This window comes from Somniosus microcephalus, chromosome 25 (assembly GCF_052327205.1).
Source record: "Somniosus microcephalus isolate GS21.2 chromosome 25, FLI_Smic_1.0, whole genome shotgun sequence".
Lineage (NCBI taxonomy): Eukaryota > Metazoa > Chordata > Chondrichthyes > Squaliformes > Somniosidae > Somniosus > Somniosus microcephalus.
In genome coordinates, this window is record NC_141011.1 from 35974027 (window position 1) to 36001768 (window position 27742).

A 27742-nucleotide genomic window follows, 5' to 3' on the forward strand; every position below is an offset into this window, starting at 1 on the left:
ACTTGTGAGTGTGTACATTGTGTGAGGGTGTATGGGAGTGTGTATGTGTGTGCGTATGAATGTGTACATGTGTGTGTGAGTGTGTACTTGTGTGTGAGTGTGTACAGTATGTATGTTTCTATGTATCTATCTGTGTATGTATATTTGTGTGTATGTCTAAATGATTGTTTGGGTCTCTATGAATACGTGTGTGTGTCTATGCTTTTGTGGATCTGTCTGTGTGAGAATCTGAGTGTGCGTGAGTGTTTGAACGTCTGTTTGTGTGGGTCTGTATGTATGTGTGTGTAGGGCTATGTATGAGTGTGTGTGTAGGCACTCTCAGGGCTAAACCCATGCCCACTCGGAGTCGGCACTCTCAGGGTTAAACCCATGCCCACTCAAAGTCGGCACTCTCGGTTAAACCCATGCCCACTCAGAGTCAGCACTCTTGGGGCTAAACCCATGCTCTGTTGGAGTTGGCACTCTCAGGGTTAAAGTCATGCCCTCTTGCGATCAGCATAGTCAGGGTTAAACCCGTGCCCACTCAGAGTCAGCACTCTCAGGGTTAAACCCGTGCCCACTCGGAATCAGCACTCTTAGGGTTAAACCCGTGCCCACTCAGAGTCAGCACAGTCAGGGTTAAACCCGTGCCCACTCGGAGTCAGCACTCTCAGGGTTAAACCCGTGCCCACTCAGTCGGCATGCTCAGGGTTAACCCCGTTCCCACTCGGAGTCAGCATTCTCAGGGTTAAACCCGTGCCCACTCGGAGTCAGCACAATCAGGGTTAAACCCGTGCCCACTCAGAGTCAGCACTCTCAGGGTTAAACCCGTGCCCACTCAGAGTCAGCATTCTCAGGGTTAACCCTGTTCCCACTCGGAGTCAGCACTCTCAGGGTTAAACCCGTGCCCACTCGGAGTCAGCATTCTCAGGGTTAAACCTGTGCCCCCACAGAGTCAGCACTCTCAGGGTTAAACCCATGCCCACTCGGAGTCAGCACTCTCAGGGTTAAACCCGTGCCCACTCAGAGTCAGCACTCTCAGGGTTAAACCCGTGCCCACTCAGAGTCAGCATTCTCAGGGTTAACCCTGTTCCCACTCGGAGTCAGCACTCTCAGGGTTAAACCCGTGCCCACTCGGAGTCAGCATTCTCAGGGTTAAACCTGTGCCCCCACAGAGTCAGCACTCTCAGGGTTAAACCCGTGCCCACTCGGAGTCAGCACAATCAGGGTTAAACCCGTGCCCACTCAGAGTCAGCACTCTCAGGGTTAAACCCGTGCCCACTCAGAGTCAGCATTCTCAGGGTTAACCCTGTTCCCACTCGGAGTCAGCACTCTCAGGGTTAAACCCGTGCCCACTCGGAGTCAGCATTCTCAGGGTTAAACCTGTGCCCCCACAGAGTCAGCACTCTCAGGGTTAAACCCATGCCCACTCGGAGTCAGCACTCTCAGGGTTAAACCCGTGCCCACTCGGAGTCAGCACTCTCAGGGTTAAAACCGTGCCCACTCAGAGTCAGCACTCTCAGGGTTAAACCTGTGCCCACTCGGAGTCGGCGCTCTCAGGGTTAATCCTGTGCCCACTCGGAGTTGGCACTCTCAGGGTAAACCCATGCCCACTCAGAGTCAGCACTCTCAGGGTTAAACCCATGCCCACTCGGAGTCAGCACTCTTAGGGTTAAACCCGTGCCCACTCAGAGTCAGCACTCTCAGGGTTAATCCCGTGCCCACTCAGAGTCGGCACAGTCAGCGTTAAACCCGTGCCCACTCGGTGTCAGCACAATCAGGGTTAAACCCGTGCCCACTCAGAGTCAGCACTCTCAGGGTTAAACCCATGCCCACTCAGAGTTGGCGCTCTCAGGGTTAATCCCGTGCCCACTCAGTGTCGGCACAGTCAGCGTTAAACCCGTGCCCACTCGGAGTCAGCACTCTCAGGGTTAAACCCGTGTCCTTTCGGAGTCGGCACAGTCAGCGTTAAACCCATGCCCACTCTGAGTCAGCACTCTCAGGGTTAAACCCGTGCCCACTCGGAGTCAGCACTCTCAGGGTTAAACCCGTGCCCACTCGGAGTCAGCACTCTCAGGGTTAAACCCGTGCCCACTCGGATTCAGCACTCTCAGGGTTAAACCCGTGCCCACTCGGAGTCAGCACTCTCAGGGTTAAACCCGTGCCCACTCGGAGTCAGCACTCTCAGGGTTAAACCCGTGCCCACTCGGAGTCGGCACAGTCAGCGTTAAACCCGTGCCCACTCGGAGTCAGCACTCTCAGGGTTAAACCCGTGCCCACTCGGAGTCGGCACTCTCAGGGTTAAACCCGAGTCCACTTGGAGTTAGCACTCTCAGGGTTAAACCCTTGCCCACTCGGAGTCAGCACTCTCAGGGTTAAACACGTGCCCACTCGGAGTCAGCATTCTCAGGGTTAAACCCGTGCCCACTCAGTCGGCACTCTCAGGGTTAAACCCGTGCCCTCTCAGAGTCGGCACTCTCAGGGTTAAACCGTTCCCACTTGGTGTTGGCAATCTTAGGGTTAAACCCATGCCCACTCAGAGTTGGCACAGTTAGGGTTAAACCCATGCCCACTCAGGGTTGGCACTCTCAGGGTTAAACCTATGCCAACTCAGGGTTGGCACTCTCAGGGTTAAACCGTTCCCACTTGGAGTTGTCAGCTGGTGACTGCTCCAAGTGGCTGCTCGTCTTCACTCAGACTCCAGCTGAGCCTATTTCACTATTTATTTACATGTAATTATGTCTGTAAGGTGCAGTTATTAACTCTGTCAACAGCAATTTGCTTTGACATTTCTCACTTTGCCTCTTCCCCACTGTTCTCGCTCAAAACCGCTTGCCACTCAGAACCTGCTCTGGGTTTTCTCTTCAATCTGCGGTGCAGATTCATAACAGACCTATGCTTCCACTGTTAAACTCAGCGGTTTCATTCACTGCTCGAATATCTGGCAAGCTGTGCATGGAAAGCGGTTTTTTTAATACTTGTTGGTGAATCTGAACTCGGAGACTGACAGATTCTCAGAATAAATTTGTGTTGAAGGTTTTTTGAAATGAAACTTTAATGTGAAGTATTAACCTCTCATTAATCGGTCGCAGTTTGTAACAGAGAGCAGCTGTTCCAGTGGTTGTCATGTTTGTAAAGCTCGAAACATGCTCACACCTAAATGTACGAAGAATTTCAGATTCAGCCTGTGTGTGTTGCAGGGAGAGGGAAATCATTACCGGTATCAGCACCAAACAGGCGATAGCGAAGCGGCAGCGAGTTTTTAACCCACCTGATTCCCTTTTCTGAAAAGGAGTATAAAACCAGCTGCCGATTTATTCTGCCACCCAGGACAAATGTCTATCCCATTTGATAGCGTCTGATATCAGAATATCTGCCAGGCCCTTCCACTGTCTCCTTACCGTGTCTGGTAAGCTTCTATTCAAATGCCTGCCCAACTGAGCGATTGGCTCTCCTGAAGGTGCCGACTCTCACTGGGGTTCAGGTCCCCTCCTCTCCTGAAGCTGCTGACTCTCACTGGGGTTCAGGTCCCCTCCTCTCCTGAAGGTGCCGACTCTCACTGGGGTTCAGGTCCCCTCCGCTCCTGAAGGTGCTGACTCTCACTGGGGTTCAGGTCCCCTCCTCTCCTGAAGGTGCCGACTCTCACTGGGGTTCAGGTCCCCTCCTCTCCTGAAGGTGCCGACTCTCACTGGGGTTCAGGTCCCCTCCTCTCCTGAAGGTGCCGACTATCACTGGGGTTCAGGTCCCCTCCTCTCCTGAAGGTGCCGACTCTCACTGGGGTTCAGTCCCCTCCTCTCCTGAAGGTGCTGACTCTCACTGGGGTTCAGGTCCCCATCTCTCCCGAAGGTGCTGACTCTCACTGGGGTTCAGGTCCCCTCCTCTCCGGAAGCTGCTGACTCTCACTGTGGTTCAGGTCCTCTCCTCTCCTGAAGGTGCTGACTCTCACTGGGGTTCAGGTCCCCATCTCTCCCGAAGGTGCTGACTCTCACTGGGGTTCAGGTCCCCTCCTCTCCTGAAGGTGCTGACTCTCACTGGGGTTCAGGTCCCCTCCTCTCCTGAAGGTGCTGACTCTCACTGTGGTTCAGGTCCTCTCCTCTCCTGAAGGTGCTGACTCTCACTGGGGTTCAGGTCCCCTCCTCTCCTGAAGGTGCTGACTCTCACTGGGGTTCAGGTCCCCTCCTCTCCTGAAGGTGCCGACTCTCACTGGGGTTCAGGTCCCCTCCTCTCCTGAAGGTGCTGACTCTCACTGGGGTTCAGCTCCCCTCATCTCCTGCAGGTGCTGACTCTCACTGGGGTTCAGGTCCCCTCCTCTCCTGAAGGTGCTGACTCTCACTGGGGTTCAGGTCCCCTCCTCCCCTGAAGGTGCTGACTTTCACTGGGGTTCAGCTCCCCTCCTCTCCTGAAGGTGCTGACTCTCACTGGGGTTCAGTCCCCTCCTCTCCTGAAGGTGCTGACTCTCACTGGGGTTCAGCTCCCCTCCTCTCCTGAAGGTGCTGACTCTCACTGGGGTTCAGGTGCCCTCCTCTCCTGAAGGTGCTGACTCTCACTGGGGTTTGGGTCCCCTCCTCTCCTGAAGGTGCTGACTCTCACTGGGGTTCAGGTCCCCTTCTCTCCTGAAGGTGCTGACTCTCACTGGCGTTCAGGTCCCCATCTCTCCTGAAGCTGCTGACTCTCACTGGGGTTCAGGTCCCCTCCTCTCCTGAAGGTGCTGACTCTCACTGGGGATCAGGTCCCCTTCTCTCCTGAAGGTGCTGACTCTCACTGGCGTTCAGGTCCCCATCTCTCCTGAAGCTGCTGACTCTCACTGGGGTTCGGGTCCCCTCCTCTCCTGAAGGTGCTGACTCTCACTGGGGATCAGGTCCCCTCCTCTCCTGAAGGTGCTGACTCTCACTGGGGTTCAGGTCCCCTCCTCTCCTGAAGGTGCTGACTCTCACTGGGGTTCAGTCCCCTCCTCTCCTGAGGGTGCTGACTCTCACTGGGGTTCAGGTCCCCATCTCTCCCGAAGGTGCTGACTCTCACTGGGGTTCAGGTCCCCTCCTCTCCTGAACGTGCTGACTCTCACTGGGGTTCAGGTCACTTCCTCTCCTGAAGGTGCTGACTCTCACTGGGGTTCAGGTCCCCTCCTCTCCTGAAGGTGCTGACTCTCACTGGGGTTCAGGTCCCCTCCTCTCCTGAAGGTGCTGATTCTCACTGGGGTTCAGCTCCCCTCCTCTCCTGAAGGTGCTGACTCTCATTGGGGTTCAGTCCCCTCCTCTCCTGAAGGTGTTGACTCTCACTGGGGTTCAGTCCCCTCCTCTCCTGAAGGTGCTGACTCTCACTGGGGTTCAGGTCCCCATCTCTCCTGAAGGTGCTGACTCTCACTGGGGTTCAGGTCCCCTCCTCTCCTGAACGTGCTGACTCTCACTGGGGTTCAGGTCACTTCCTCTCCTGAAGGTGCTGACTCTCACTGGGGTTCAGGTCCCCTCCTCTCCTGAAGGTGCTGACTCTCACTGGGGTTCAGGTCCTCTCCTCTCCGGAAGGTGCTGACTCTCACTGGGGTTCAGGTCCCCTCCTCTCCTGAAGGTGCTGACTCTCACTGGGGTTCAGGTCCCCTCCTCTCCCGAAGGTGCTGACTCTCATTGGGGTTCAGGTCCCCTCCTCTCCTGAAGGTGCTGACTCTCACTGGGGTTCAGGTCCCCTCCTCTCCCGAAGGTGCTGACTCTCACTGGGGTTCAGGTCCCCTCCTCTCCTGAAGGTGCTGACTCTCACTGGGGTTCAGGTCCCCTCCTCTCCCGAAGGTGCTGACTCTCACTGGGGTTCAGCTCCACTCCTCTCCTTAAGGTGCTGACTCTCACTGGGGTTCAGGCCCCCTCCTCTCCTGAAGGTGCTGACTCTCACTGGGGTTCAGCTCCCCTCCTCTCCTGAAGGTGCTGATTCTCACTGGGGTTCAGCTCCCCATCTCTCCTGAAGGTGCTGACTCTCACTGGGGTTCAGGTCCCCTCCTCTCCTGAAGGTGCTGACTCTCACTGGGGTTCAGCTCCCCTCCTCTCCTGAAGGTGCTGACTCTCACTGGGGTTCAGGTCCTCTCCTCTCCTGAAGGTGCTGACTCTCACTGGGGTTCACGTCCGCTCCTCTCCTGAAGGTGCTGACTCTCACTGGGGTTCAGGTCCCCTCCTCTCCTGAAGGTGCCGACTCTCACTGGGGTTCAGCTCCCCTCCTCTCCTGAAGGTGCTGACTTTCACTGGGGTTCACGTCCGCTCCTCTCCTGAAGGTGCTGACTCTCACTGGGGTTCAGGTCCCCTCCTCTCCTGAAGGTGCTGACTCTCACTGGGGTTCAGGTCCCCATCTCTCCTGAAGGTGCTGCCTCTCACTGGGGTTCAGGTCCTCTCCTCTCCTGAAGGTGCTGACTCTCACTGGGGTTCAGGTGCCCTCCTCTCCTGAAGCTGCTGACTCTCGCTGGGGTTCAGCTCCCCTCCTCTCCTGAAGGTGCTGACTCTCACTGGGGTTCAGGTCCGCTCCTCTCCTGAAGGTGCTGACTCTCACTGGGGTTCAGGTCCCCTCCTCTCCTGAAGGTGCTGACTCTCACTGGGGTTCAGGTCCCCTCCTCTCCTGAAGGTGCTGACTCTCACTGGGGTTCAGGTCCCCTCCTCTCCTGAAGGTGCTGACTCTCACTGGGGTTCAGCTCCCCTCCTCTCCTGAAGGTGCTGATTCTCACTGGGGTTCAGGTCCCCTCCTCTCCTGAAGGTGCTGACTCTCACTGGGGTTCAGGTCCGCTCCTCTCCTGAAGGTGCCGACTCTCACTGGGGTTCAGGTCCCCATCTCTCCTGAAGGTGCTGACTCTCACTGGGGTTCAGGTCCCCTCCTCTCCTGAAGGTGCTGACTCTCACTGGGGTTCAGGTCCCCATCTCTCCTGAAGGTGCTGACTCTCACTGGGGTTCAGGTCCCCTCCTCTCCTGAAGGTGCTGACTCTCACTGGGGTTCAGGTCCCCTCCTCTCCTGAAGGTGCTGACTCTCACTGGGGTTCAGGTCCTCTCCTCTCCTGAAGGTGCTGACTCTCACTGGGGTTCAGGTCTGGTTTCGGGTCCCCTCCTCTCCTGAAGGTGCTGACTCTCACTGAGGTTCAGCTCCCCTCCTCTCCTGAAGGTGCTGACTCTCACTGGGGCTCAGGTCCCCTCCTCTCCTGAAGCTGCTGACTCTCACTGGGGTTCACGTCCGCTCCTCTCCTGAAGGGGCTGACTCTCACTGGGGTTCAGGTCCGCTCCTCTCCTGAAGGTGCTGACTCTCACTGGGGTTCAGGTCCCCTCCTCTCCTGAAGGTGCCGACTCTCACTGGGGTTCAGGTCCCCTCCTCTCCTGGAGGTGCTGACTCTCACTGGGGTTCAGCTCCCCTCCTCTCCTGAAGGTGCTGACTCTCACTGGGGTTCGGGTCCCCTCCTCTCCTGAAGGTGCTGACTCTCACTGGGGTTCAGGTCCCCTCCTCTCCTGAAGGTGCTGACTCTCACTGGGGTTCAGGTGCCCTCCTCTCCTGAAGGTGCTGACTCTCACTGGGGTTCAGGTCTGCTCCTCTCCTGAAGGTGCTGACTCTCACTGGGGTTCAGGTCCCCTCCTCTGCTGAAGGTGCTGCCTCTCACTGGGGTTCAGGTCCCCTCCTCTGCTGAAGGTGCTGCCTCTCACTGGGGTTCAGGTCCCCTCCTCTCCTGAAGGTGCTGACTCTCACTGGGGTTCAGGTCTGCTCCTCTCCTGAAGGTGCTGACTCTCACTGGGGTTCAGGTCCCCTCCTCTGCTGAAGGTGCTGACTCTCACTGGGGTTCAGGTCCCCTCCTCTCCTGAAGGTGCTGACTCTCTCTCCTGCCATGTTGAATGCCCATTGCTCATGTGTGAGCTTCAATCGCATTAGCAAGGTATTCACCCCCGGGGAGCGGGGAGGGGCGTTATAGCACGTACCCATTCTGTTTTTGTCCAACATCCGCACGCACGGCAGCTTTTCTGAGCTGGAATCCCAGCTGATTTTTCCAGTAACCCAGGGGGAACTGAAACAAATTCTAGAACCTCAACACCCAGCCCAGCCGAGATACACTAACTCGGCACGGAGCAGAGCTGGAACCTGGGATCTTGCTGGCCTGTTTGTCTCAGTACCCCACTGAGTGGAGCCTTCGTCTCGCAAGCCCGTGGGGTGGCTGGTGTCAGTACTATCAGTACAGTAACACACACAGTATTTTAATTAATACACCAGCTTCCCTTTGTCATTATTGGATCACAAACATGAATAGAAAGTGTTTGAGAAACAGCTGCTGTGTGCTCCGATTCTCCCGGGTACAGAATCACACCCTAGGGTCGGAGATAATGTTTATCACAGTTCTCTCTCTCTCTCTCGCTATCTCTACACAAACCCAGTGAGAGACTCTACATTCACATCTACAAACGGCTATTATTTTGATCCAGTATTTACACCCAGGGCCTGTGCTGTGTCTGTTCAGTGTTATATAAAGTAATAGATGGGTAGAGAGGGATTGGTAAGAGCTCTCTGGTCTCTCCCAGATGTGTAGTATAACTCACTGTGGACTACATCCAGCTTTGTAATGATCCCTGATCATACTTCACTCCGGGGTATTGATCACAGGACCTAAGACCACGGGAGATTAATGCTCCACAATTCAGGGGTGATTTTAACAGCAGAATTCAGATAAAGCTGGGCTGTTTGATCCAGTGCCCATTGTGATCAGCAGAATTAGATCAGCGAAACAGGAATATAATCAACAACAACTTGCATTTAGATAGAAACTTTAACGTAGTTAAATGTCCCAAAGCGCTTCACAGGAGCGTTTTCAGACAAAAAACGCTTAAGGAGATATTAGGACGGGTGACCAAGAGCTTGGTCTAAAAGGAAGGTTTTAGGGAGCATCTTAATGGAGGAGAGCCAGGTGAAGAGGCGGAGAGCTTTAGGGAGGGAATTCCAGAGCTTGGGGCCAGAGAGCTCAAGGCACGGCCGCCATTGGTGGGGCGAAGGGAGCGGAGGATGGACAAGAGGCCAGAGTAGGAGAAACGCCGAGATCTTGGAGGGTTGTGGGGCTGGTGGAGGTTACAGAGATAGGGAGGGGTGAGGCCATGGAGGGATTTGAACACAGCGATGAGAATTTTAAATTTGAGACATTGGGGATCGAGAGACAATGTCGGTCAGCGAGCACAGGGGTGATGGGTGAACAGGACTTAAATTAGGAGGTCATTATATGGAGGAAAGTATTATATACAGTGCAGCGTTTTAGAGGGACATGTTAGATAGAGGTGAGCATTACAGTATATAGGGTGTTGTGTTATATAGAAGGGCACATTATTTAAAGGAGAGGGTTCTATTGAGGGGAGTGTCATATAGAGGGAAGCATTACATAGGGAGAGCTTTACAACAACTGAACATTATAGGGAGAGGAGTCTTATGGAACGTTAGGAGGAGTATTCGAGAGTGGTATATATAATTTTCTTTTGGTGTCATTCTGCAGTTGCATCTAATAACCCAGTCCTGGTTTGTGTTCACTGTTGTGATGTAGTTGGAACGATTTGATTATATTTCTGGCTTACAATACTGTGCACTCTCTCCACCATCACTGCCCCCGTTATCAGTGATACAGAAACTGGTGCATGGACCTGTACAGACCACATAGAGCGAACTAACTGTACTGGAATCATACAAAGATCACAGCAATATTACAGTGCTGGGATCATGTAATGAACTACACTATCACTACAATATTACAGCATAGGTTCACTGCAAGAGTCAGTGCTGAGGTCATTTGGGTTTCTGGTAATGGGCTGATTTGGTGATGTTTGGATTGGTCTGGGATCAGGGACTCTGACACTGGCAATGCAACTGGAGAAACCATGGGGTTCCATATTCTCGGTATATTGTGTTAACATGCTGTGTGCATATGATGCCGTAAGGTTATTCAGTGAACACACTAGTGGCCTGTAGTGCCGGAACACAAGTACTGACCGGCCCTCCAAGCAATCTGTACTGTCAGAGTGATAGGCTGCCGCCCTTCGAGATCCTGTATCTGTTTCATAGCATCAATATTCCCCGTGTGTCAGCCGTGGCTCAGTGGGTAGCACTCTCGTCTATCTGAGTCAGAAAGTTGTGGGTTCAAGTCCCACTCCAGAAAATCTAAGCTGACACTCCCAGTGCAGTGCTGAGGGAGTGCTGCACTGTCGGAGTTGCTATCTTTCAGATGGGACGTTAAACCATCTGCTCTTTCAGGTGGACGTAAAAATTCCCATGGTGCTATTTCGAAGTTGAGCAGGGGCGTTCTCCCCGGAGTCCTGGGGCCACTATTTATTCCTCCATCAACATCACTAAAACAGATTATCTGGTCATTATCACATTGCTTTTTGTGGGAGCTTGCTGTGAGTAAATTGGCTGCTGCGTTTCCTACATTACAACAGTGACTACACTTCAAAAAGTACTTCATTGGCTGTAAAGCATTTGGGATGTCCTGAGGTTGTGAAAGGCGCTATAGAAATGCAAGTCTTTCTTTCTTTGTATCTCCCACTCTTGTCTAAACACAAGCTCTTGTCTTCCACTCACATCAACCTTTCACATAAACGATGGAGCAAAATCTAGACCTTGATCAAAGACTGGGCCCCACCAGCTGCTTCCAGCTAACTGTCCCCAGGCCCTGAGGCTTCGTCCCGACGGGAGGGGGGTGGTGGGGGCTCCATGGTTTACGGAACCCTTCAAAACACCATGGTGGCTGCAGCACCACCATGATGGTGATACCTATCTCTCTAACCTCCTCCCTCCCTATCTCTGCAACCTCCTCCCTATCTCTGCAACCTCCTCCCTATCTCTGTAACCTCCTCCCTCCCTATCTCTGTAACCTCCTCCTCCCTCCCTATCTCTCTAACCTCCTCCCTCCCTATCTCTGTAACCTCCTCCTCCCTCCCTATCTCTCTAACCTCCTCCCTCCCTATCTCTCTAACCTCCTCCTCCCTCCCTATCTCTCTAACCTCCTCCTCCCTATTTCTGTAACCTCCTCCCTATTTCTGCAACCTCCTCCCTCCCTATCTCTCTAACCTCCTCCCTCCCTATCTCTGCAACCTCCTCCCTATCTCTGTAACCTCCTCCCTATCTCTGTAACCTCCTCCTCCCTCCCTATCTCTCTAACCTCCTCCCTCCCTATCTCTGTAACCTCCTCCTCCCTCCCTATCTCTCTAACCTCCTCCCTCCCTATCTCTGTAACCTCCTCCTCCCTCCCTATCTCTCTAACCTCCTCCCTCCCTATCTCTGTAACCTCCTCCTCCCTCCCTATCTCTGTAACCTCCTCCCTCCCTATCTCTGTAACCTCCTCCTCCCTCCCTATCTCTCTAACCTCCTCCTCCCTATTTCTGTAACCTCCTCCCTATTTCTGCAACCTCCTCCCTCCCTATCTCTCTAACCTCCTCCCTATTTCTGTAACCTCCTCCCTCCCTATCTCTCTAACCTCCTCCCTCCCTATCTCTGTAACCTCCTCCTCCCTATCTCTGCAACCTCCGCCTCCCTATCTCTCTAACCTCCTCCCTATTTCTGCAACCTCCTCCCTCCCTATCTCTCTAACCTCCTCCTCCCTATCTCTGTAACCTCCTCCTCCCTATCTCTGTAACCTCCTCCTCCCTATCTCTGTAACCTCCTCCTCCCTATCTCTCTAACCTCCTCCTCCCTATCTCTCTAACCTCCTCCTCCCTATCTCTCTAACCTCCTCCCTCCCTATCTCTGTAACCTCCTCCTCCCTATCTCTGTAACCTCCTCCTCCCTATCTCTCTAACCTCCTCCTCCCTATCTCTGTAACCTCCTCCTCCCTATCTCTGTAACCTCCTCCTCCCTATCTCTGTAACCTCCTCCTCCATATCTCTGTAACCTCCTCCTCCCTCCCTATCTCTCTAACCTCCTCCTCCCTATCTCTGTAACCTCCTCCTCCCTATCTCTCTAACCTCCTCCTCCCTATTTCTGCAACCTCCTCCCTCCCTATCTCTCTAACCTCCTCCCTCCCTATCTCTCTAACCTCCTCCCTCCCTATCTCTGTAACCTCCTCCTCCCTATCTCTGTAACCTCCTCCCTCCCTATTTCTGCAACCTCCTCCCTCCCTATCTCTCTAACCTCCTCCCTCCCTATCTCTGTAACCTCCTCCTCCCTATCTCTCTAACCTCCTCCCTCCCTATCTCTGTAACCTCCTCCCTCCCTATCTCTCTAACCTCCTTCCTCCCTCTCTCTCTAACCTCCTCCCTCCCTCTCTCTCTAACCTCCTCCCCCCCATCTCGCTAACCTCCTTCCTCCCTCTCTCTCTAACCTCCTCCCTCCCTCTCTCTCTAACCTCCTCCCTCTCTCTCTCTCTAACCTCCTCCCTCCCTATCTCTCTAATCTCCTCCTCCCTACCTCTCTAACCTCCTCCTTCTCTATATCTGTAACCTCCTCCAGCCCTACAACTCTCTGAGATCTCTGCACTCCTCCAATGCTGGCCTCTTGTGCATTCCCTGATTTTCATCACTCCACCATTGGTGGCCGTGCCTTCAGCTGCCTGGGCCTTAAGCTCTGGAATTCCCTCTCAAAACCTCTCCGCCTCTCTACCTCTCTCTCATCCTTTAAGACCCTCCTTCAAACCTACCTCTTTGACCAAGCTTTTGGTCACCTGTCCTAATATCTCCTGATGTGGCTCAGTGTCAATTTTTGTCTGAAAACGCTCCTGTGAAGCACCTTGGGACGTTTTACTACATTAAAGGTGCTATATAAATGCAAGTTGTTGTTGCTGGTCTTCTTTCAAAGATGAGTTTAATGAGCTTGTCAACAGGAGTGTACCAGGCTGGCAGAGTCCTGATGTCTCACGGCAAGCCTGGCAGCGAATTCACTGACATACTAGCTGGGCACGGCAGATGGTAGTGCCCCTTTAAGCGTCCAACCCTTGCACATGTCTGTAGACGGTTAACCCTGAAGCTGACCTCGTGTCTGACTGTAAGCGTGCGACGGATGTGTCCAATTAGGATTGATCCTTTCAACAGTCACCATGGACAGGGCAGGAAATACGGTAAATCCGTTAGATTGACAGGTTTGAAGCAAACTCCTACCATAAAACACAGTGTATGAGGTCCTTACATATTCCTGTTAAGTATTTAAATTTCTTCTCACAATGAATCCAATGACTGGCTGGTGTGCAAGGTCCCCAGGTTCGATCCCTGGGCTGTCTGGGTTAGCTGATCGCTCAACAGCAGGGTTAAGGGCAGATCCTCAACACCCCTGAGTTAGAGAGGTGCAAGATCAGCCAGGGAGCCTGTTCCTGGTCACTGCCCAATAACTCCTGATTGATTACAGGTGTGATGCCCACCATAGTCGAGTAGCTTGCCGGCACTCTCTGTATTGGCCAGGTGCCGGAGGGCACTCAGTGCTCCCGACACTGAATCCAGCAAGAGTCCACGTCAGTGCACGAAAACTGAGGGGAGAGCACAAACTGCAACGTATTGTAACACCTCAGTTTTACCAATTCTCAGCCTCGTGTTCAAATCTCTCCATGGCCTCGCCCCTCCCAATCTCTGTAACCTCCTCCAGCTCAACAACCCTCCGAGAATTCTGCATTCCTCCAATTCTGGCCTCTTGCCCATCCCCCACTTCCATCGCTCCACCATTGGTGGCCGTGCCTTCAGCTGCCTAGGCCCTAAGCTCTGGAACTCCCTCCCTGAACCTGTACCTCTCTCCGCCTCTCTCTCCTCCTTTCTGACACTCCTTAAAACTGAGCTCTTTGACCAAGCTTTTGGTCACCTGTACTAATATCTCATGTGGCTCGACGTCAAATTTTCCTGTGAAGCACCTTGGGGGGGCTTTACTACATTCAAGGCGTTACATAAATGAAGGTGGTTGTTGTTGTATTACAAGAAGCCCCGAAATTAAACATTTGTCACTTACAAAACAGGTTTGAACAGTTTTAAATATTTTTCTTCTGTGTAAGAGCTCCAGCACAGATTGGTTGGGAGTGATGTTCCAACTCGTTCAGAATAATCTCTCACTGGTTCAGAGGGTGAAATCGGAGCTGAACATCCTCCTAACTTCTCCGAGTTGCTGCAGAGGCTGTTTATTGGCTTCCCACCTGCTCACTGCACAGCGATGGAACATGGTGCCAACATGGCCATTCTTTCGCTGGTTAATCTAGACAAGGGCAGCAAGGTTGAAGAGAAGCGGGAGAGAGGGTAAAGTGAAGCAAGGAGTGGCGACACCAAGCACGGGATTTCTAAAGCTATAGATTGTAGGAGGAAGCTCTAAGTTAGGAGAGTCAGAGCAATGAATCAACATGGTGAGGAGAACATAATTTAAAGAAAGATCAGCCTCACCAAAGAGTAGAGATTGGGATCTTTCTTTGCAAGCAACATACCACTGCCAGTGTAAGGTCTTTAGTCACCAGGTAGATTGGGGATTGGGCCCTCGGGCAGTGTGTTTCAGACACACGGTGTAACATGGGCAGTCCTGTTCACCCTCAAACACTGAACCTTCCCTCTTCTGACCTATTCCTGTCTTCATATCTTCTTCGCCATTCACTTCCTGTCACTGGTGCAATGCATTATAATCTGGGACAATATTAGCTCATTAGCCCCCCGCTCCTCCCCACTCCAGGGACCCTCTCTACCCCGCCGCCACCCCTCACGTCCTCCTCCCGCCACCCCACAGACCCTCCTCCCCACCCCTCCGTCTCACTCGCCTCCCGCCCGCTCCAGTAACCTTCCCTCCCTCCTTGTCCCTCCCCTCTCCCTCCACCTCCCTCCCGGCCCCTTTCCCTCTCCCTCCTCTCCCCCTCCCTCCCTCTCTCCACTCCTGCCCCTGCCTCCCCTCCTTCCCACTTGTTGCCCACCCACCCCATCTCTCACCCTCTCCCGCCCTCCCCTCCACTCCCCCTCCCTTCCCCTTCACCTCCCTGCTCCTGCCCCCTATCTCTACTCTCCCCACTCCCTCCCATCCCCCTCCACCCCTCTCCACCCCTTCCCATTCTTCCCTCCTCTCCCCTTACACTCTCCAACTCTTCTCCCTTCTCCCTCCCCCTCCCCACTCTCTCCTCTCCCCCTCAACTCCCCCCGACTCCCCTCCCCCCTCCCTCCCCTCCCCCTCGACTCCCTTCCCCCCTCTCTCCACACCCTCCCTCTCTCCGCTCCCGCCCCTGCCTCCCATCCTTCCCTCTTGTTCCCCACCCTCCCCCTCTCTCCCCCTCTCCCCCCACTCAACTCCCCCCTCCCTCCCCTCTCCCCCACCTCCCCCCTCCTCCTCTCCACACCCTCCCCCTCCCTCCCCTTCACTCCTCCCCCCTTCCTCCCTCATCCCCTCCTTCCCTCCTCCCCTTCACTCCCTCCCTCCCCCCTCCCTCCCCATCACCCTTCCCCTCTCCCTCCTCCCTCCCCCTTCCTTAACCTCTCCCTCCTCCCTCCTCCCCATTCCCTCGTCCCTCCCCCTCCTCCCTCCCCCCCTCCTCCCTCCCTCCCTCCCTCCTCCTCCTTGCCCTCTCCCTCCTCCATCCCCCTCCCTCCCCCCTTCCTCCCTCCCCCCTCCCTCTCCCCCTCCCTCACGGTGATTTCCTTCTGGAGCTTTTCACTTTTCATTAACTCACTGCAGCCAATTAGCCAAGTGACATGGAGACCAGATAGAAAATCATCTCTGTCATCTGCTCTCTGCCAGACAGGAGCCAGCTAAGCTCAGTCGCAAACACTGTCCAGTCCAGGTCTATTAATTACAACAGATTGAATGAGGCATGAAAATCCCCATAATTGCACTCATCACAATTTGTTTTGAAGCTCAATTTGTTTTTCTAATGAATTTCTGTTTTTTTGGCTTAAAGATGTGCTGTCCCTTCCTCCCAATCACTTCAGTGTAGCTCCACCTCCCCAAATATCTACTATCTGAGAATCACAGCACTTTTATATGGATTTAACTGAGTGATCTTTCGTCTGTTTATTTCCTTTAAATCTTTGGTAAATTTGTTTTCGTCAGGGCAGTAAGTCCTGGGAACCTGACACTCGGTCTTCAGCATCGAGTGCAGTCAGTTCAGGTACAACACGGGTTAGATACAGAGTAAAGCTCCCTCTACACTATCCCATCAAACACTCCCAGGGCAGGTACAGCACGGGTTCGATTCAGAATAAAGCTCCCTCTACACTATCCATTCAAACACTCCCAGGGCAGGTACAGCACGGGTTAGATACAGAGTAAAGCTCCCTCTACACTGTCCCATCAAACACTCCCAGGGCAGGTACAGCACAGGTTAGATACAGAGTAAAGCTCCCTCTACACTATCCCATCAAACACTTCCAGGGCAGGTACAACACGGGTTAGATACAGAGTAAGGCTCCCTCTACACTATCCCATCAAACACTCCCAGGGCAGGTACAGCATGGGTTAGATATAGAGTAAAGCTCCCTCTACACTGTCTCATCAAACACTCTCAGGGCAGGTACAACACGGGTTAGATACAGAGTAAAGTTCCCTCTACACTGTCCTATCAAACACTCCCAGGGCAGGTACAGCACAGGTTAGATACAGAGTAAAGCTCTCTCTACACCGTCCCATCAGACACTCCCAGGGCAGGTACAGCACAGGTTAGATACAGAGTAAAGCTCCCTCTACACTGTCCCATCAAACACTCTCAGGGCAGGTACAGCACCGGTTAGATAAGGAGTAAAGCTCCCTCTACACTGTCCCATCAAACACTCCCAGGGCAGGTACAGCAAGGGTTAGATACAGAGTAAAGCTCCCTCTACACGATCCCATCAAACACTCCCAAGGCAGGTACAGCACGGGTTAGATACAGAGTAAAGCTCCCTCTACACTATCCCATCAAACACTTCCAGGGCAGGTACAGCATGGGTTAGATACAGAGTGATGCAGCTCAATAACTTCAAGGCTCAAAGTTAACTGGATAAAACTAGGCTTTTATTAGCAAAGAAAGATGCCTGTGTCTTCACCTAGCATTCTGCTGTTCTGCTGCAAGACAAGCCTGGGCTTGTCTTAAGTAGGGCCAGGTATGGGCGGAGCCGACACACCCAATGGGGAGAAAGGGGGCGGTGCACTATATACAATACAAGGTAAAAACACAGGAGCAGGCAATACACTATATGTAGTTAAATACAGAGTCTGATGAATGACATATTTCATCACATTCACCCCTTCTACAGATTTAGTCTGTCCGGGGGTGTGATAGTCCTCTGTGAACGACGTAACGGTTGCGGTGCCGCGGGTGCCGGCTGGGTGTCCCAGGTGACCTCCTGGGTCTCTGCCAGGGGCGCCACCGGGGTTGTTGAAGGAGTAGGTGGTGGGGGTACCATTGGCTGCTGTTCTTCCAGGGGTGATGAAAGAATAGTGGGTGGAGTGGGTGGGTAATAGTTGTTGTGGTTGTTGTCGTTGTTGCTGTCATTGTCGTCGTTGCTGTTGTTACCGGCTGGGGCGAGGTCTTTTATGGACACAGTGTCCTCCCGTCCGTCGGCGTGCCGGACATACGCATATTGTGAGTTGGCGTGGAGCAGGTGCACTGGCTCCACGAGAGGGTCCGTCTTGTGGCCCCTCACATGCTTCCGCAAAAGTACCGGACCTGGGGTGGAGAGCCATGACGGTATGGATACGCCTGAGGTGGATTTCTGGGGAAACACAAACATTAGCTCATGAGGCGTGGCATTAGTGGCGGTACACAATAGTGACCATATTGAGTGGAGCACATCTGGGAGGACTTCCTGCCAGCGGGAGATAGGGAGGCCCTTGGTCCTTAGAGTTAGAGTGACTGCCCTCCATACTGTCCCGTTCTCTCGCTCCACCTGACCGTTACCCCGGGGGTTGTAGCTGGTGGTACAGCTCGTGGCAATCCCCTTGGACAGCATGTACTGGCGTAGCTCTTCACTCATGAAGGACGCCCCCCTATCCGTGTGGATATAGCTTGGCATACCAAACAGGCAGAACAGGCTGTTGAGGCATTTAATGACCGTGGCACTGGTCATGTCTGGGCAGGGGAAGGCGAATGGGAAACGGGAGTATTCGTCCACAATGTTCAGGAAGTAAACATTGCGGTCGACGGACGGGAGGGGGCCCTTGAAATCTAAGCTGAGCCGCTCAAAGGGCCGTGTAGCTTTGATTAGGTGGGCTCTATCAGGGCGGTAGAACCGAGGCTTGCACTCAGCGCAAGTGTGGCAGTTCCTGGTCAGAGACCGAACTTCCTCAATCGAGTAGGGTAAGTTGCGGGACTTTATGAAGTGGAACAGCCGTGTGACCCCTGGGTGGCAGAGGTCGTTGTGGAGGGTCTGTAGCCGATCCCCGGTGGCGTTGGCACACATCCCTCGTGAGAGGGCGTCGGGGGATTCGTTAAGGGCCCCCAGCCGGTATATGATGTCGTACTCGAAGGTGGAGAGCTCGATCCGCCACCTAAGAATCTTATCATTTTTAATCTTCCCCCTCTGTTTATTATTGAACATAAACGCTACCGACCGCTGGTCGGTAAGTAGGGTGAAGCGTTTGCCAGCTAGGTAGTGCCGCCAGTGGCGCACTGCCTCCACGATGGCTTGGGCCTCCTTTTCCACGGAGGAGTGTCTGATCTCGGGCCCCTGGAGGGTCCTCGAGAAGAAAGCTACGGGCCGCCCCGCCTGGTTGAGGGTGGCCGCCAAGGCAAAGTCAGACGCATCACTTTCCACTTGAAAGGGAGTGTTCTCGTCCACTGCCTGTAGCGTGGCCCACTCAATATCCTGCTTAATGCTTTTGAAGGCAGCATGGGCCTCAGCAGAGAGCGGGAAAGAGGATGCTTTCAAGAGGGGGCGGGCTTTATCGGAGTAGTTAGGGACCCATTTGGCATAATACGAGAATAACCCCAGGCACCTTTTCAGGGCTTTGGGAGTGTTGGGCAGGGGCAGCTCCCGTAGGGGGCGCAATCGGTCGGGGTCTGGTCCGATTTCCCCATTCTCCACCACGCTGCCTAGTATGCAGAGGCGCGTGGTGTTGAAAAAGCACTTGTCCTCGTTGTAAATGAGGTTGAGCTTTTGTGCGGTTTTCAGAAACCTCGCGAGGTTTGAGTCGTGGTCCTGTTGGTTGTGCCGCAGATGGTGACGTTGCCGAGATAGGGGAAGGTTGCCTGCAAGTGGTGGTCATCGACCATGCGGTCCATCTCCCTCTGAAAGACCGAGACCCCATTCGTCACCCCAAAGGGGACTCTGAGGAACTGGTAGAGGCGTCCGTTTGCCTCGAAGGTGGTGTACGAACGGTCCTCTGGTCTGATAGGGAGCTGGTGGTACGCTGACTTGAGGTCGATAGTGGAGAACACCCGGTATTGGGCAATTTGGTTCGCCATCTCGGATATGCGGGGTAGCGGGTAGGCGTCTAGTTGGGTATAGATGTTGACTGTTTGACTATAGTCAATCACCATCCGCTTCTTCTCGCTACCCCTCACCACCACCACTTGGGCGCGCCACGGGCTGTTGCTGCGTTCAATAATGCGCTTCCTCAGGAGCCTGTCTACCTCGGTCGCGATAAACCGCCTGTCCTCCCAGCTGTACCTCCTGCTTTTGGTCGCTATTGGCCGGCAGTTAGGGGTAAGGTTCGCGAATAGCGAAGGCGGCTTTACCTTCAGGGTAGCCAGACCGCACACTGTGAGGGGCGGCTGGGTCCCACCGAAATTGAGCGTGATGCTTTGGTGGTGGCACTGAAAATCCAGGCCCAAGATCACGCTCACACATAAATCCTTCATAATTAACAGTTTAAAATTATTATATACAGTGCCTTTAACGGACAATCGTACCGCGCAGTAACCCGCAACAGTCGATATCTGGGTTTTGTCGGCCATAGAGATCGTGCCCTGAGTAGGGACTATAGTTAGAGAGAGTCGTTGTACCAGACCAGGGTGAATGAAGCTCTCCGTGCTCCCGCTGTCAATTAAACATTTAACCTTGCACCCGTTTACCTCGATGTCCACCATCGATTTGGATAGTGGGTGCGGTCTGGACTGGTCCACTGTGATCGACGCCACTGTAGGGCCCTGATCGGGACAAGATGGTGGGCCACACGAGGCCGGGTAAGATGGTGTCCACGATGTCTGCTCGCGAGATGGCGGACCCCACGAGGTCGGACAAGATGGCGTCCAAGATGGCCGCTCCCACGGTGCGCACGCGGCGGTGGCGGGTTTGCCTGCAGGGTTCCCTCTGCACACCTTCCCAAAGTGTCCCTTCTTACTGCACTTACAGCAGGTGGTGCCTTTCGCAGGGCACAGGTTCCTGGTGTGCTTCGGCTGCCCGCAGAAGTAGCATTTGGGGCCCCGATGCGTCGCGGCGGTCGTAGGGCTTCTGAGGGGAGAGCAGGGCCCCGACGGTGTTGGGCTACCGGGCGGGGAAGATGTCTTCCAACATGGCAACGCCCTTGGTGCGTACGAGGCGGCGTGGGCCACGCGGCCTGAAGAGCAGGAGTCAGAGTTCTTCTGAGCCACATCCAGCAAACGCACTGTGTCCACAGCCTGTGTCAGATCTAGGCCCGTTTTCTCTAGCAGTCTCTGCCAGGTGTAATTAGAGCTAAGGCCTGCGATAAAGGCGTCCCGAATAAGCTCGTCTGTGTATACCGTGGCTTTCACGTCTTTGCATTTGCAGTCTTTGCCAAGCACTTTTAGGGTGACTAGAAAGTCCTCTAGCGACTCTCCGGGTCGCTGTGTGCAGGTAGCAAGCAGATGCCTGGCGTACACCTCGTTGGTAGGCCGCTGATAGTGGGCCTTTAGAATGTTGCAGGCATCCAGGTAGGTGGCGGCGTCTTGGATGAGTGGAAAAACCCGGTGGCTTACCCGATTCTGCAGGATCCCGAGTTTCACATCTCCGGTGGCTCTAGAGGCTGTGACAGCTTCGGAGTTGGCTATAAAAAATTCCAAGCACTGGAACCAGTGTCCAAACCGTGCCGATGCATCCGAAGCATGCGGGTCCAAATCCAAGCGTTCCGGTTTCAAAAGTTGATCCATCGTTGAAAGTTTGCTAATAAAATTGATGCGCCTTAATAACTTCAAGGCTCAAAGTTAACTGGATAAAACTAGGCTTTTATTAGCAAAGAAAGATGCCTGTGTCTTCACCTAGCATTCTGCTGCAAGACAAGCCTGGGCTTGTCTTAAGTAGGGCCAGGTATGGGCGGAGCCGACACACCCAATGGGGAGAAAGGGGGCGGTGCACTATATACAATACAAGGTAAAAACACAGGAGCAGGCAATACAATATATGTAGTTAAATACAGAGTCTGATGAATGACATATTTCATCACACAGAGTAAAGCTCCCTCTACACTGTCTCATCAAACACTCCCAGGGCAGGTACAACACGGGTTAGGTACAGAGTAAAGCTCCCTTTACACTGTCCCATCAAACACTCCCAGGGCAGGTACAGCACGGGTTAGATACAGAGTAAAGCTCCCTCTACACTATCCCATCAGACACTCCCAGGGCAGGTAGAACACGGGTTAGATACAGAGTAAAGCTCCCTCGACACTGTCCCATCAAACACTCCCAGGGCAGGTACAGCACGGGTTAGATACAGAGTAAAGCTCCCTCTACACTATCCCATCAAACACTCCCAGGGCAGGTACAGCACGAGTTAGATACAGAGTAAAGCTCCCTCTACACTATCCCATCAAACACTTCCAGGGCAGGTACAACACGGGTTAGATACAGAGTAAAGCTCCTTCTACACTATCCCATCAAACACTCCCAGGGCGGAGACAGCACGGGTTAGATATAGAGTAAAGCTCCCTCTACACTGTCCCATCAAACACGCCCAGGGCAGGTACAGCACGGGTTAGATGCAGAGTAAAGCTCCCTCTATACTATCCCATCAAACACTCCCAGGGCAGGTACAGCACGGGTTAGATACAGAGTAAAGCTCCCTCTACACTGTCTCATCAAACACTTCCAGGGCAGGTACAACACGGGTTAGATACAGAGTAAAGCTCCCTCTACACTATCCCATCAAACACTTCCAGGGCAGGTACAACACAGGTTAGATACAAAGTAAAGCTCCCTCTACACTGTCCCATCAAACACTCCCAGGGCAGGTACAGCACGGGTTAGATACAGAGTAAAGCTCCCTCTACACTATCCCATCAAACACTTCCAGGGCAGGTACAACACGGGTTAGATACAGAGTAAAGCTCCCTCTACACTGTCCCATCAAACACTCCCAGGACAATTACAGCATGGGTTAGATACAGAGTAAAGCTCCCTCTACAATGTCCCATCAAACAATCCCAGGGCAGGTACAGCACGGGTTAGATACAGAGTAAAGGTCCCTCTACACTATCCCATCAAACACTCCCAGGGCAGGTACAGCACGGGTTAGATACAGAGTAAAGCTCCCTCTACACACTGTCTCATCAAACACTTCCAGGGCAGGTACAGCACGGGTTAGATACAGAGTAAAGCTCCCTCTACAATGTCCCATCAAACACTCCCAGGGCAGGTACAGCTCGGGTTAGATACAGAGTAAAGCTCCCTCTACACTGTCCCATCAAACACTCCCAGGGCAGGTACAGCACAGGTTAGATACAGAGTAAAGCTCCCTCTACACTGTCCCATCAAACACTCCCAGGGCAGGTACAGCACGGGTTAGATACAGAGAAAAGCTCCCTCTACACTGTCTTATCAATGTTCCTAAGCTCAAACTCCAGGGGTGCCTCCCCTGCACCAACTGTGTGACAAGATTTGTATTAGAAGATAGGAGCAGGAGTAGGCCATTCGGCCCCTCGAGCCTGTTCCGCCATTGAATGAGACCATGGCTGATCATCCATATTCAGTACCCTGTCCCTGCTTTATCCCTATATCCCTTGATCCCTTTAGCCTTAAGAAATATATCTAACTCCTTCTTGAATAGAGTAAAGGTAAAGTAATAAAAAGGGCAAAAGCAGGAACTAAGTGTCACAAAACATATTTGAAAGTTCTCTATCTGAATGCACGTAGCATTCGTAACAAAATAGACGAGTTAATGGCACAAATAACTACATATGGGTATGATCTTGTGGCCATTACAGAAACATGGCTGCAGGGTGACAATGCCTGGGAATTAAACATACCAGGTTATTTAACGATCAGGAAGGGCAGGCAGGAAGGAAGGGGAGGTGGGGTGGCTATGTTAATAAAGGAAGGAATCACTGTAATACAGAGAAATGATATTGGGTCAAAAGATCAGGATAATGAAACAGTTTGGGTGGAGGTAAGGAATAATAAGGGGAAAAAAACACTAGTGGGCGTAGTCTATAGGCCTTCAAACAGTGGCAACTCTGTTGGACGGAGTATCAATCAGGAAATAGTTGAGGCTTGTAATAAGGGAACATCTATAATTATGGGGGATTTTAACTATCATATTAATTGGACAAATCAAATTGGGCAGGGCTGCCTTGAGGGTGAGTTCATTGAGTGTATTAGGGATGGGTTTCTTGAGCAGTATGTAACTGAACCGACCAGGGGGCAAGCAACCTTAGATCTGGTCCTGTGTAACGAGACAGGATTAATTTAAAATGTCCTAGTAAAGGATCCCCTTGGAATGAGTGACCATAACATGGTTGAATTCCATATTCAATTAGAGAGTGAGAAGGTTGGATCTGAAACAAGCATGCTAAGCTTGAATAAAGGAGACTATGAAGGTATGAGAGCAGAATTGAGTAGAGTGGATTGGGAAAATAGATTAAAGGGTAAGACGATACATGATCAGTGGTGTACATTTAAGGAGTTATTTTACAACTTCCAAAAAATATATATTCCACTGAGAAGAAAAGGGTGTAAAAGAAAAGACAGCCATCCGTGGCTAAGTAAAGAAATTAAGGATAGTATTCGACTAAAAACAAGGGCATATAAGGTAGCCAAATCTAGTGGGAGGATAGAGGATTGGGAAAACTTTAAAAGACAGCAAAAAATAACAAAAAGATTGATTAAGAAAGGGAAGATAGATTATGAAAGTAAATTAGCAAAAAATATAAAAACAGATAGTAAGAGTTTTTATAGTTATATAAAAAGAAAAAGGGTGGCTAAAGTAAAAGTTGGTCCCTTAGAGGATGAGACCGGGAAATTAATGGTGGGAAATATGGAGATGGCAAAAACACTGAATGAATATTTTATATCAGTCTTTACAGTAGAAGACACTAAGAATATCCCAACACTGGACAAACAGGGGGCTAAAGGGGGGGAGGAGCTAAACACGATCAAAATCACTAAGGAAGTGGTACTCGGTAAAATAATGGGACTCAAGGCGGATAAATCACCTGGACCTGATGGCTTACGTCCTAGGGTCTTGAGGGAAGTGGCGGTAGGGATTGTGGATGCATTGGTAATAATTTTCCAAAACTCCCTGGACTCAGCAAAGGTCCCGGCAGACTGGAAAACTGCTAATGTAACACCCTTATTTAAAAAGGGCAGTAGACAGAAGGCTGGAAACTATAGACCGGTTAGCCCAACATCTGTGGTAGGTAAAATTTTGGAGTCCATTATTAAGGAGACAGTAACAGGACATTTGGATAATCATAATTTAATAGGACAAAGTCAGCATGGTTTTATGAAGGGGAAGTCATGTTTGACAAATTTGCTGGAGTTCTTTGAGGAAGTAACATATAGGGTGGATAAAGGTGAACCAGTGGACGTAGTGTATTTAGACTTCCAAAAGGCATTTGACAAGGTGCCACACAAAAGATTATTGCTTAAGATAAAAAATCACGGGATTGGGGGTAATATTCTGGCATGGATAGAGGATTGGCTATCTAACAGAAGGCAGAGAGTTGGGATAAATGGTTCATTCTCAGACTGGCAATCAGTAACTAGTGGTGTTCCGCAGGGGTCAGTGCTGGGTCCCCAACTCTTTACAATCTATATTAACGATTTGGAGGAGGGGACCGAGTGTAACATATCAAAGTTTGCAGATGATACTAAGATGGGAGGGAAAGTAGTGAGTGAGGAGGACATAAAAAACCTGCAAGGGGACATAGACAGGCTAAGTAAGTGGGCAGAGATTTGGCAGATGGAATACAATACTGGAAAATGTGAGGTTATGCACTTTGGCAGGAAAAATCGTAGAGCAAGTTATTACCTTAATGGCAAGAAACTGGAAAGTACTGAAGTACAAAGGGATCTGAGGGTCCTGGTGCACGAAACTCAAAAGGTTAGTATGCAGGTGCAGCAAGTGATTAAGAAGGCCAATGGAATGTTGGCTTTCATTGCTAGGGGGATAGAATATAAAAATAGGGAGGTATTGCTTCAGTTGTACAAGGTATTGGTGAGACCGCACCTGGAATACTGCGTACAGTTTTGGTGTCCATACTTAAAAAAGGACATACTTGCTCTCGAGTCAGTACAAAGAAGGTTCACTCGGTTAATCCCGGGGATGAGGGGATGGACATATGAGGAGAGGTTGAGTAGATTGGGACTCTACTCATTGGAGTTCAGAAGAATGAGAGGCGATCTTATTGAAACATATAAGATTGTGAAGGGGTTGGGTCGGGTGGATGCGGGGAGGATGTTCCCGATGATGGGTGAAACTAGAACTAGGGGGCATAGTCTTAGAATAAGGGGCTGCTCTTTCAAAACTGAGATGAGGAGGAACTACTTCACTCAGAGGGTGGTAGGTCCATGGAATATGCTGCCCCAAAAAGCTGTAGAAGCTACATCATTACATAAATTTAAAACAGAAATAGACAGTTTCCTAGAAGTAAAGGGAATTAAGGGTTACGGGGAGCGGGCAGGAATTTGGACATGAGTCTAGGTTCGGATCGGTCATGGCCCTGTGGGTAGCGGAGCAGGCCCAGGGGCCGTGTAGCCTGATCCTGCTCCTATTTCGTGTGTCTAATTCTGTTAGATTCAGGAGATGGTTCTGTGATAGTGGATTGGCGGTTAGGATCAGATCAGCCATGATCTTATTGAATGGCGGAGCAGGCTCGAGGGGCCGATTGGCCTACTCCTGCTCCTATTTCTTATGTTCTTATGTTCTTATTGAATATATTTAATGAATTGGCCTCAACTGCCTTCTGTGGTAGAGAATTCCACAGGTTCACCACCCTCTGGGTGAAGAAATTCCTCCTCATCTCAGTCCTAAATGGCCTACCCCTTATCCTTAGACTGTGACCCCTGGTTCTGGACTTCCCCGCCATCAGGAACATCCTTCCTGCATCTAGTCTGTCTAGTCCTGTTAGAATTATAGAAACATAGAAGATAGGTTTGCTGCACCTGCTCTGAGTGAGATTGTCGATTTGGTGCTGGATTAAGAGCACTGAGTGTGATGTGGGTTTGGGAGGCCCAATTATTAAATATTGACTGAGATGTGGTTTTGTGACTGAGTGTGAAGGGCAGGAAGGAAGGTTTGAATGGGAGTGAACTCCTCTGCATTCTGGCAGGATGATGAGTGCGTTTCCCTCTCTCTCGCTACAGTAATCGGTCTGGGTAGAGTGCGAGGGTGTATGTCGCGGTTGCACGCAATAGACGGCTATGTCGGCTGGCATGATGACATGTTATGTCGCAGCTCACACGACTATCCCACAGAATGGCAGTGGATGGTATCACCCAGTGCAGCAGCAGGCTGTGTGCCTGCGTCACTGCCGTCACTCTGCTCTCTACTGCCTCAGCATGGTGACATGTGCTATAGCACCTCTCGGTGGGCAGCCTGCAGAGTCAGCACCAGATGGGCCCAGCTGGCTTCTCCGGAGGGATTTCTATTAACAGTGGGTGCCAGTTTAGTGTCACCCAGTGGGAGAGGAGTGGGACAGTGGGTTCTTACTCAGTGTCACCCAGTGGGAGAGGGGTGGAGCATGGGTTCTAACTCAGTGTCACCCAGTGGGAGAGGGGTAGGGTGTGGGTGCTAACTCAGTGTCACCCAGTGGGAGAGGGGTGGGGCGTGGGTTGTAACTCAGTGTCACCCAGTGGGAGAGGGGTGGGGCGTGGGTTGTAACTCAGTGTCACCCAGTGGGAGAGGGGTGGGGCATGGGTTCTAACTCAGTGTCACCCAGTGGGAGAGGGGTGGGGTGTGGGTGCTAACTCAGTGTCACCCAGTGGGAGAGGGGTGGGGTGTGGGTGCTAACTCAGTGTCACCCAGTGGGAGAGGGGTGGAGCATGGGTTCTAACTCAGTGTCACCCAGTGGGAGAGGGGTAGGGTGTGGGTGCTAACTCAGTGTCACCCAGTGGGAGAGGGGTGGGGCGTGGGTTGTAACTCAGTGTCACCCAGTGGGAGAGGGGTGGGGCATGGGTTCTAACTCAGTGTCACCCAGTGGGAGAGGGGTGGGGTGTGGGTGCTAACTCAGTGTCACCCAGTGGGAGAGGGGTGGGGTGTGGGTGCTAACTCAGTGTCACCCAGTGGGAGAGGGGTGAGGCGTGGGTTGTAACTCAGTGTCACCCAGTGGGAGAGGGGTGAGGCATGGGTTGTAACTCAGTGTCACCCAGTGGGAGAGGGGTGGGGCGTGGGTTGTAACTCAGTGTCACCCAGTGGGAGAGGGGTGAGGCGTGGGTTGTAACTCAGTGTCACCCAGTGGGAGAGGGGTGGGGCGTGGGTTGTAACTCAGTGTCACCCAGTGGGAGAGGGGTGAGGCGTGGGTTGTAACTCAGTGTCACCCAGTGGGAGAGGGGTGAGGCGTGCGTTGTAACTCAGTGTCACCCAGTGGGAGAGGGGTGAGGCGTGGGTTGTAACTCAGTGTCACCCAGTGGGAGAGGGATGGGGCGTGGGTGCTAACTCAGTGTGATCTATCAAAGGGTTAAACAATATTTCAAGAATTCAACTTCCATCAGCAAACTGAAATATTAAAGTGAAGGGATTAAGTTACATGAAATTAGTTGCATTTG

The 27742-nt window shown here is 52.2% G+C and overlaps 1 protein-coding gene across 1 annotated transcript in view; it reads left to right on the forward strand.

The window, feature by feature from the left end:
* The window catches only part of pax7a (paired box 7a), a 273084-nt gene that overhangs the window by 221302 nt on the left and 24040 nt on the right, over positions 1-27742 (forward strand). The gene's annotated exons all lie outside the window — the stretch shown is intronic.